This window comes from Ochotona princeps, chromosome 28, assembly GCF_030435755.1.
Source record: "Ochotona princeps isolate mOchPri1 chromosome 28, mOchPri1.hap1, whole genome shotgun sequence".
NCBI lineage: Eukaryota > Metazoa > Chordata > Mammalia > Lagomorpha > Ochotonidae > Ochotona > Ochotona princeps.
The window spans coordinates 2569467-2580239 of NC_080859.1; positions in this window are offsets into that span (position 1 = coordinate 2569467).

The window sequence follows — 10773 nt, forward strand, 5'->3', positions numbered from 1 at the left end:
CTCCCTCCCCTCTTAGTATGGTGGGTCTTAGGTCAGGGTGCGCTGCTCGGACCCCTACAGGGACCACACACCAGGGGCCAGGAGCACTTGGGTGGGGAGTCTCCCTGATGACTTAATGACATGTTGCACCTCCCCTGGAGCCGTCTTCCTACACTGTCCGAGCCCTAGGCCTGGTTGGTCAGGTCGTCCTGGCTGGCCGGACATGCATGGACTGAGCCTTGTTCACTTGGCCGGTTTCCCACTGAGCTTGGTTTGCAGCTGCCCTTGATGGGCTTGATGGATTTATCAACTCGTTAACAGACAGCTGTGGGAGGTTGCTGAGTGTGGGGCCTTGTGCTTGATGAAGTCCTCGCGGCTGCCTTCTGCTCCCTGGGACCATTTGGCATAGAGTCTGGTGTCTCGGAGGTGGTCTCCAAGGCTACCCAGGTCTGAGGCTCCCCCACGTGTGTGCCCGCACCAGCCAGAAGAGCTGCTAGCAGAGCTGCCGCTCTGGGTCATGGTGGCAACCAAGTGAGAAGAGAGGGGCCTCATGGCGAAAGCCCCAGGACCGAGGAAGATCCCACTGCCAGTCCCAGCATGGCAGTGGCCGCCACTCTAGGTAAGCCAGGGCTTGCCCTGCCAGGAGCCCTGAGCCTCAGTGCCAACTGGGCTGGGGGGGCTGGTCTGCTTCTCTCCCGGCCCCTGGGGCCGCTCCCCTCTGGCGCTGTGCTGTCCTTCGTCGTTTCCAGGTGGGCCTTGTTTTCCCTGCTTTGCTGGTTCACAGTGAGGTTTTGCTGCGTTTAATCATTTTCTTCTGTCTGGGTTTGTAGACTAGAAGAGGTCTCAGGAATATGATTTTTTTTTTTTTTTTTTACTTCTTTCTTTGATGTAGTGGATGGAGTATGGGATCTGGACATCATAAAAACAACTTTGAGGTTTCCTGGAAACACGTTAGCAGTTATCTCCATTGTTCTACTATCGCTCTGGTGTTTATAAAATCTGTTTATGTACATATCACTTTTGCCAAATCTGTCCTTTTTATGCGTGGCATCCCTTTGTATTGTCCGTGCTTTTTTTTTTTACCTTGATAAAAAGAGAGAAATACATAAAACTTGGTTCGTGAAATCATTCAACTCCATCCTTTTAAAGCATCCCACTAAGAACAGTTAAACTTCTTGTTACATAAATATAGGATTTGGGGTTTTTTCTTCTAAGTGGTCTAAATTGATCTTTTCCAAAATAACTTGCTAGCTTTCATGTGTAAGATCCTATCTGCATTTGCTCAGTTGGATTTCAGGACTGACCTGAACGGGGTGTCTGCAGCTTTCCCGTGCTTTCCGGGTCTCATGTGGTGGTCACTGGGGTCTTCACCTATGAATTCCTAGCATTCTGTCTTAGATTTCATGTCTTGAACTATTAAAACTTGACATAAATAGAAATCGACCAACCCATCCATTTCTACACAGTGTCCTGGAAGATGATCTTGGCACTAAGGCGCCGTGCCCTTACACCCTGTAATGGTGATCTTACCTTTGGATTTGTGGATTTTTGTTGTCATCGTCGTTGTTGCTGGAGCATTTCCCTTCTTGCACACTGGGAGCTTCCAGAAACATCTGTGTGTGAGGGGGAGGGTGGCTACCAAAATAAACTTAATTGTGCCCTGAACTGCTCTGTCGCTGCAGCTCTTGTGGCAAATGAAGGTCCTAGGCTCTCTGTCCCAGGCAGCCGGCGGTGTGTCAGCCGCCAGGTTCTCGTGGGCCGCCTGTGTGTGGCTTCTTGGAAATGCGTTTCTCCATGGAAACGAGGTCACAGAGAAGCTCACAGGTTTCTGGGCTAATTCATAAAAGCCGTCTCACCCAGAGCGGGGCTGAAATTCATGTGCACCGCAGTGACTAGGAGCGGAACCCTGTGGGCTTCCTGACTCTCGGGGCTGGAAAACCAGCATGTCTGAGGAAGAAAGGAGCTTTTGCAAGTAAACCTTGAGTGTCAGAGAGAAACAGACAAGGACGAGGGGTTAGCAAATGACTCCAGTTGTGCCTGTTGCATCTTTCTCTTTTTCAAGGAAATCTACGTGACTTGGCATGGTTTCAAAACACTCTTCGGCAAGCAGATTTTATTAAGATAGGTGCAAGACGCTGATTTAGTGCAGGGTTGAAGTGAAATGTGCCGTGATATTGGTGTTGGAAGGAGCTGCGTCGGGGACACCTGTTTGTCCCGTCGCGCGTCTTGATCATCTGCTAACTGACTGATCATCTGCTAACTGACGTGTGCTGCTGCGGCTGAGTGGGCTACAGGCAGCAACAGGAGAGGCGGAAGGGAAGCAGGCGTCGGGCCCAGCATCCGTGCAGGGCCTCGGCTCAGTGCCCGGCTCGCGCTCTGCCTCTGGCTTCCTGCCACAACAGGCTCTGTGAAGCAGCGATGATGACAACCAGCTGGCCTACTGCCAGCCCTGTGGGAGACCTGGATTGCATTCCCAGCTCCGGCTCTGTCCCTGCCCCAGCCCCGTGTCGCTGCCTTTCCTTCTCTTGGCCTCTCAAATTGTTTAAAAATTTGAAGCCAAAAAAAAAATCTTTGGAAACATCGAATTAAAAGCTGTGTTTGGGCCCAATATGGTAGCCTAGGGGCTAAATTCTTACCTTGCGACCTTGGGATCCCATATGGGTGCTGGTTAGTATTTTGGCTACTCCACCTCTCATCTACCTCTCTGCTGTGGCCTGGGAAAGCAGTCGAGGACAGCCCAAAGCCTTGAGACCCTGCACCCATGTGGGAGACCCAGAAAAAGCTCCGGGCTCCTGGCTTCTAATCAGTTCAGCTCTGACTGTTGCGGCCACTTGGGGAGTAAACCAGCAAATGGAAGTTGTTTCTGTCTTTCCTTCTCTCTGTAATCTGCCTTTCTAATAAAAATAAATCTTACAAAAAAGGGCAAAGGCTGCAGGGAGTGGACAGAAGAGAGTGACCACTCTTGTTGGAGGGTGGCATGAGAAGCCTGTGGCCAGGGTAGGGTCTAGGAAGTCAGTAGGGAGGGCTGCTAGAAAACCGCCAGCTACCTCGTAGTGCAGTGGAGAAGGTCGCCGGGATCCCATATGGGTGCTGGGCTGCTCTTCTGGCTGCTCCCGGGTGATGGGCAGTCAGCAGAAGATGGTCCATGTGCTTGGGCCCCTGTGCCCACGTCGGACACCGCTGGGACTCCTGGCTGTTGACGTTATCTGAGGATGAACCAGTAGATAAACGCATGTCCCTGCAGTAGGCTGGGGTTTGTTTTACAGCTCTGGTTTCCCTGGCTCTGTTTGTGTCCAAGAAGAGCAGAGCATTTATGGACCACCTACTGTGTGCAGGCACACTTAGTCGTGCTGGAGAGTGACAAACACGACAGATCTGCATCCTCAAGAAGCTGGCTGCTTTCTGGGTGGGCAAGGCACGTGGGTCAGCAGTTGCTGCCTGCCAGCTCCACGGTGCCAGCTGCCACACACAAGTTAGCATGTTGAATTTTCTCAACAAGCCTTATGAAAGAAGGTCCCTCGCCGGTTCTAATCCCAGCAGCTCCACTTCCCATCCAGCTCCCTGCTTGTGGCCTGGGAAAGCCGTCGAGGACGGCCCAATGCATTGGGACCCTGCACCCGCATGGGAGACCCGGAAGAGGTTCCAGGTCCCCAGCTTCTGATCGGCGCGCATCGGCCCATTGTGGCTCACTTGGGGAGTGAATCATCGGACGGAAGATCTTCCTCTCTGTCTCTTTTCCTCTCTGTATGTCTGCCTTTGTAATAAAAATAAAATCTTTAAAAAAAAAAAGAAGATTCCAGCGCTTCTGTGACAGACAGTGCAACTGAGAAGCAAACTCACACACTCACCAGGAGTAAAGCCAGAACCAGAAGCCAGGTGTTCTTCAAAAAATGCCTTACTTGAAAGACACAGTGACGGAGGGGCAGAGGGAGAGGGAGGGAGATCCCCTTGCAGTTTCATTCCCCCGGATGACCAGAATGACCCTGGTGGGTCCCGGCTCAAGCCAGGAGCACAGAACTCCTTCCCGGCCTCCCTGTGGGTGCAGCATCTTCTCTCCCAGGCACATCTGCAGGGAGCTGGATCAGAAGTGGAGCAGCTGGAATTCAAGCCCATTGCTCCAAATAAGGGATGCCAGCAGCTTAATGTACTATGCCACAGTGCCAACCCTAGCCAGCCAACAGTGCCGTCTGCATGAAATGGTGGTGACGGATTATAGGGGTAGTCTGGGCCAGAGACTGATGCCAAACACAAGGAGTAGCGCAAGAGGTGCTTGAGGCCTGAACGGGGCGGATGCTCAGGGATGCTGAGCAGCATCTGACCTGAGCAGAGAACATGCCAGCAACCGCCAAGGAGCGAGCGTGGCAGGAAGCTCCCATGTTTCCCCTCATGGTTTAGGCCTCAGCTGTCTCCCTCTGTCCTCGGGTCCCAGCTGGTGGACTGAGAAGACGCAAGCAACTCGGTGAGGACCGTGTTCTGGAATGTGTCTGATTCATCCCATGTAATCTCTGAAGATGCTGGAAAAAGCATTTGTCAGAATTTAACATCCGCTCACGAGAAGCACGCCCAGTAAATATGGCTTATGGGAGAATTTTTTAAAAATTGGTATTGTGCATCTAAAGTAAACTGCAGCTGGATTTTCGATGTGGAGGAAGAGCCAACATTTGCCTGCTAAGATGAAGCACAAAAATGAGCAAGCCTGCTCTCCCCCGATGTGCAGCAGCGTCCCCGAAATCCTGGCCAGTGCGGCAGGAAAGAGAAGCAGCCTGCAGAGTGGAGAAGCAACACATTTTTGCCTATACACAAAATGCGAAGGAGCCTGCCTCCCCACTTCAAACAGAGTCAAGCTTGGAGTAATGTGTCAGTTTCCCAAGGTGTCAGATACAAGGTGAAGGAGCAGGCACCGGCTGCATGTAATATACACTGTGCCGTGCAAAGTCCAGGCCTGACGTGGCCGGGTAAGCTGCCTCCTGTGATGCAAATCCTAGCAACCCCATTTCCATCCGCCTCCCTGCAGGTGCACCTGGGAAAGCAGTGGAAGCTAGCTCAAGTTCTCAGAGGCTCCAGATCCTAATTTCTGCCTGGCCTGGCCCTGGCCCTTTGGGGAGTGAATTAGAGGTTGGAAGATTCTCTCCTAACCTCCCTCTTCCCTTCCCCTATAACTCTACCTTTAAGGCAGTTAAATCTTTTTGGTTTGTTTTAAATGTGGAAACACTTAGTGTTTACTTGGTGATTGAGATGCAGAATCTCGTATCGGAATATGTGAGTTTGTGAATTGATTCTGACTCTGAGTTTGTCAGTTGGCTGGTACGGATTCTGGGGAACTGTGACAATGGTTCAAGTTATGGGGTTCCTGCCACCAGCATGGGAAACCTAGATGGAATTCATAGATTCTAGCTCTAACCCAGATGCTGGCCTGGTCCAGCGCCCACTGCTCTGGGTGTTTGGGCCCCAAAGCAGAAGATGGGAGCTTGCTCTCTCCCTGTCTCCCTCCCTCCCTCCTTCCTTCTCTCTTATTCTTACCTGCCTGCCTTCCTTTTCTTCTCCTTTCCTCTCAAGTAAAAAATAAAGTGAAATAAAAATTAAAGGGCAATTCCATTTATAATGCCATCAAAAATTAAACACTGCTATAAAGCTAACAAAATATTTGTAGATATTTCTCCTGAAATTACCAAATATTGATGAAATAAGTCAGCAATGCCTAAAAAGGTACAGAAATATAATGCTTATATATCAACAATCTTGTTATCAAGATTGTTTTCAAGATTCACATTATATATTCAACACAACCCTGACTGAAACACCTGGTATTTTTATAGGTATTGACGGGCTGATTCCAAAATTTACATGAAAAGGCAAAACAGCTAGAATAGCTGAAGCAAATTTGAAACAGAAGAAGAAAACAAGTCTGAGATGAAGACTTTGTATCAAGCAACAGTAATCAAGGCAGCGCATTCCTGGCAAAGGACAGGCATTCCAATCAGTGGAAAGGACTAGAAAGCCCCAGGACAGATACCACATGAATGTAATCAGTTGATTTTAGACAAAGATGCAGAGGCAACTTAATAGGGAACAGATAGAATCTCAATAATTGGTCTGTAAAAATGTGCTGTTGTTTGCAAACAAATGAAGGCATTGCTGCACATGCCTTCCTTATACCACGTATAAAGCTGGTCCAGGGCACGCCAGGGGGCTGGCTATCGCGGCTTGGTGGGTAAGGCTGCACCCCATGTCATGGTGCCAGTTCAAGTCCCAGCTCCCTCACTCCTGAGCTAGCTCACTGCTAATGACTCCGGAGGGGTAGTATGTGACAGGGGCCCCTGTCGCCTGTGTGGGGACGTGGTTGAGTTCCTGGCTTTGGACTTTGTCCTAGCCTACCCTGGCTCTTAGCTCACATTTGGCAAGTGAACTAGTTAGCAGGTAGATCACTGTTGCCCCCTCTCTCTGTGTGTTGCTCTGCCTTTCAAAGCTCTAAATGTAAAGCAGTAGTCTGTGATGACTCTGGAAAACACCCACGAGGCTGTCCTTATGGACTCAAGTTAGGCCGGAGTTCTTAGGTGTGACTTCAAGGCACCAGCCATGGCTAAAGATGAAAAGGATCGGCCGCCTCACCAAAGCGACCTCATCATTTACGTTCTACCCTTCCGCATCCCTGCACACTTGCATTTGCTAAGTCTGTTTTCCTCGGATACTTAAAAAAAAAACAAAAAACCAACAACCTCGGGTGGATAGTATTCCCAGGAAGTTGTGCTTTCTGTGAACAGCAGCTGTGGCTGCAGCTTCCCCCACGATGAGAGTGCCTGCTAATTTGTGTTCGAGGTGAAAATCACAGAAACATAGATGCACTGCTCAAGTGAAACCCTGCTGGGTTTGCTCCTTCCAGGAGCTGATTTTGTCACCAGCCGTGTCGCAGCAGAAGACAGCAGCAGCCACAACAGTCAGGGAGCTGTGTGAGCAAACCCACTCACAGTTCCCATTGCCACAGGTCTTGGGAGCAATCAGGGTGGGGCATGCAGGCACTCTCTGAGCTGCCTTGGTAACCTTTCAGGTCCTCCTTGCCTTGTTGACATGACATCACAGAATTTATGGACTGGGTCAAAAGCCACGGACTGGGGCCAGCATCCTGCTCAACAGGCTAATCCTCTGCCTTCAAGCACCAGCATTCCATCTGGGCAGCGGTTTGTGTCCCAGTTGCCCCACTTCCCATCTCCCAGCTAATGGCCTGGGAAAGCAGTGAAAGATAGCCTAAGTCCTTGGGGCCCTGCATCTGAATGGGAGACCCAGAAGAAGCTGTTGGCTCCTGGTTTTGGATCAGCTCAGCTCTGGCCACTGTGATCTTTTGAGGAGTAAACCAGCGGATGAAAGATCTTTCTCTTTCTCTCCTCCTCTCTGTAAATCTGCCTCTATAATAAAAAACAAGTGAATGAATCCTTTGGGGGTGGAAGAGCCAGCGGCCACTGATAGGTAGAAAGCACAGTTTTGGAAATGGAAGATGTTTTGTTACAGGCCGGATTTCTGCATGGGATTCCAGCTCTGGAGGAGAGCAGGAGTGTCACTTGGACAGCATGTAGCTGCTAATGCCTCCCAGAGAGAATGAGGCTCCAGGAGCTGGAGCTAAGCCTGCTTGGCACAATGAGGGACTGATGCCCGGCTCAGGAAATGGGAAGGACTCTGCTAAGGAGATGTGTTCTGGGCTATTTCCATACAGCTGGTGAGAGATGAGACAGCAGCTGTGACGGAAGATGGCTCATAGCAAGAAGGGCTGGGACATCTGCCGAGTTGCTGGACACTTTGGCTGAGCCCACATATTGTGGGTCAAACAAGCAAAACAAGGGCTGAGTAATAAATACATACTGGTGTTTGATACCACGCTCACAGATTGCATGTGTCCCGTCTTCACAACACCCATGAGGTCATCACCGTCGTCATTGCTGTATGGAAGTCAGGGGACATGTGCCCCATCCTCATCACCATCGTCTGCGTTGTCATCGTCATAGTGGTTATTGGTGTGAAGATCAAGGGACACGCGACCCTGGCTCCTGAGGGCCTGCCTTGAGATGAGTGACAGAGCTTGACCCCTGACCTGCTGGACCGAGGGTCTGCAATGACGTCATGCATGTGAGCACCATGATCACATTCACCAATAACAGTGCTACCCTGGACATGGTATCCATGGCATGGTTGGCAGCCGCACCATGGTTTGACTGCTTGGCAGTTTCTTGGACTGGCTTTGGGTTTCCCCACCCCTTACTCTGGTGGGTCATACTGCCTCATCACCAGCCCAGATGCATGTCTGCTCTCAAGACTAAATCAGGGAGCCTGATCAATTGGGCAAGGGCCTGGCACGTGCACCTCTGTGGTCAGTTGTAGTGAGACCTGGAGCAGCAGCCCAGAGACCACCCCCCCGCCCTACACCCTCCAAGGCCCGTGTTGGAGACACCTGCAGCTGTGACCAGGCCCAAGAGCCACATGCTGGGGCGTGACCAGGCCCAAGAACCACCTTCTGGGGCTGTAATCAGGCCCAATGGCAACCTACTGGAGCTGTGGCCAGGCTCAGTTTAGGGGTACCTATTTAGGGGTACCTGCTGGGGCCGTGGCCAGGCTCAGTTTAGGGGTACCTACTGGGGCCGTGGCCAGGCTCAAGGACTCCTATCCTCAGACTGCTGGCCCATCTCAGATCCAGTGCCTTGGATACTGAACTGGACTTCAATCCTGTGGTGAAGTTAGGTGGAGATGGACTTGTCTGGGGGCACCCCCGTCAGGGCATTGGGTGCATGTGTGTTTTGACATCTGGGCCACACTTGGACCACCTGCTTGTCCCCCATGCAACCAGGCACAATGAGGGGTTGTCCAGCCAGACCCTGAGATGCCTGACATCAGAGTGGCCTCTTGGGGACCAGTGTTCTTTCATCTAAAGAAGTGTAAATGACACTCAGCTCCTGTGATTGTACAGCAAGCGCAGCCATGAACTCACACAACCAGAGGGCACTGCAAGCAAGAACTTCCACATCTTCTCACCCCCCTGCTTGCACTGAGCTCAGCATGCCTCAGCTTCCCTGACACATGTTCTGGTCTGCTAACACCGGCATCACTCCCCATCTCAATGCTTTGCAGTGGCTTCGATAGGATCCATTTCTTTGTGGAAAGAGCCTTTTAGTTGTCCTGCTGCCAGACGAGTCACTGCTAAGTGGGGTGCGAAGAGAGCATAAGGCCAACCACACCCTGAAATCTCATGGTGTTTGGGCGACTGCATTCCTGCAGGAGTTCTGAAGATGACGGTTAGGAACAGCTCTGGCTTGCTCAGCGCAGGGCCTGGTGAAGCACGCATAGGTTCCTAGAAGCCCCTTGCCTTGCCCTTGCCACAGCCAGGTTTCCAGGACAAGTGAGTGAGGGCAGCCACAGGGGCTGAGGCTGGCCAGGGCTGGTGAAAGGGCTTCCTTGCTCCTTGGATTGGTTGTCAGTGCTGGGACGGCCGGCATACTGCACCTAGGTCAGTGTTGGAGGCTGAAGTCCCAGTTCACCTGGTCACACCTGGTGAGGGGGAGGAGCAGAAGGGTGAGCAGGTGGGGGCCGCCTCGCTAGACACAGGAGAGCAAGACCTTCCCCCCGCCCCCCCGAGCAGCACTCATCCCTGTAGAAGACGGAGTTCCTCTTTACCCCAAATCCAGACACTAGGGAAAGCTCCCCCCAGCCCCCCAGCACTGTTACCCAGGAGTTGGGGAGGGGCCGTGCAGCAAATTCTCTTTTGAGTAGGAGGTGCCCTTTGCTCTGGGACTCCCCTGGGGACAGTGATCATTTCTGGAACTTCCTGCCTGAGACGCAGCACACTGGTTCAGCAGTGTGCACAGTCACAAGCGTGGGGCTCACTGAGTTAGCACCCCAGGAAGGCGACTGCAACCAGCATCCAGGTTGCCAAGTGGGAAATCTACTGAGGCCCTGGAAAGCCTTCCCAGTTGCTCTGCGCGTTGGTGATGCCTATCCTTGGCTTTTAGGCTTGCGCACTCTTAGGGGGTGTGTGGGGGGTGGGCACGTGTCTGTCTTGGAGAGGTAGATAGACACAGGAGAAGAGATCATCTGTCTGCTGTCTCCCCGCCTCCCAGATGCCCACAGTGGCCTCTGGCTGGGCCAAGGCTAGGAGCTAGGATGCCATCCAGGTGCCCCATGCGGGTGACGGGAACCCAGTCACTTGAGCCATCACCACTATCACCCAAGATCTGGAGCCAGAGCCAGAAATTGAACCAAGTCACCCTCTTATGGACATGTACGTTCCGCATATGTGCGTGTGTTTACATGTGTGTGTATGTGCAGAGAGAAGGAGATACATCTTGCATCTGTAGTCTGCTCCCCAAAGGCCCACAGCAGCTGGGGTGGAAGTCAGGAGTCAGGAACTCCCCTGCAAGTCTCCCGTGAGGAAAGCTGCTACCTCCCAGGGCACATGTTGGCAGGAACCCGGGCCTTTCCAGGGGAGAGACACTGTGTGAGCCGGGAATGCTGCTGTGCACCTGTGAGACGTAGCCACATCATCACTGTCCATAGTTCTCTTGCTTTCTCATTACATCTCAGCAGCTTGGGGAACACAGATTGCAAACCCTGGCTTGGCACTGGTGGTCCAGCTCAGTGCCTTCCCTGTTCTGGAGGCCCTTGGTCAATTTATCTGATGCATCCTATGTTATCTGGGTGTGTGAGCCTGCACTGGCAGGGGTGCAGGGAGGTGCTGTGGCTTCATTCAGGGCTGTTGGCAATATTGCTGCCACCTTAGTAATGCGAGGCTTTTGACTGACCTGTTAATGATTGCAG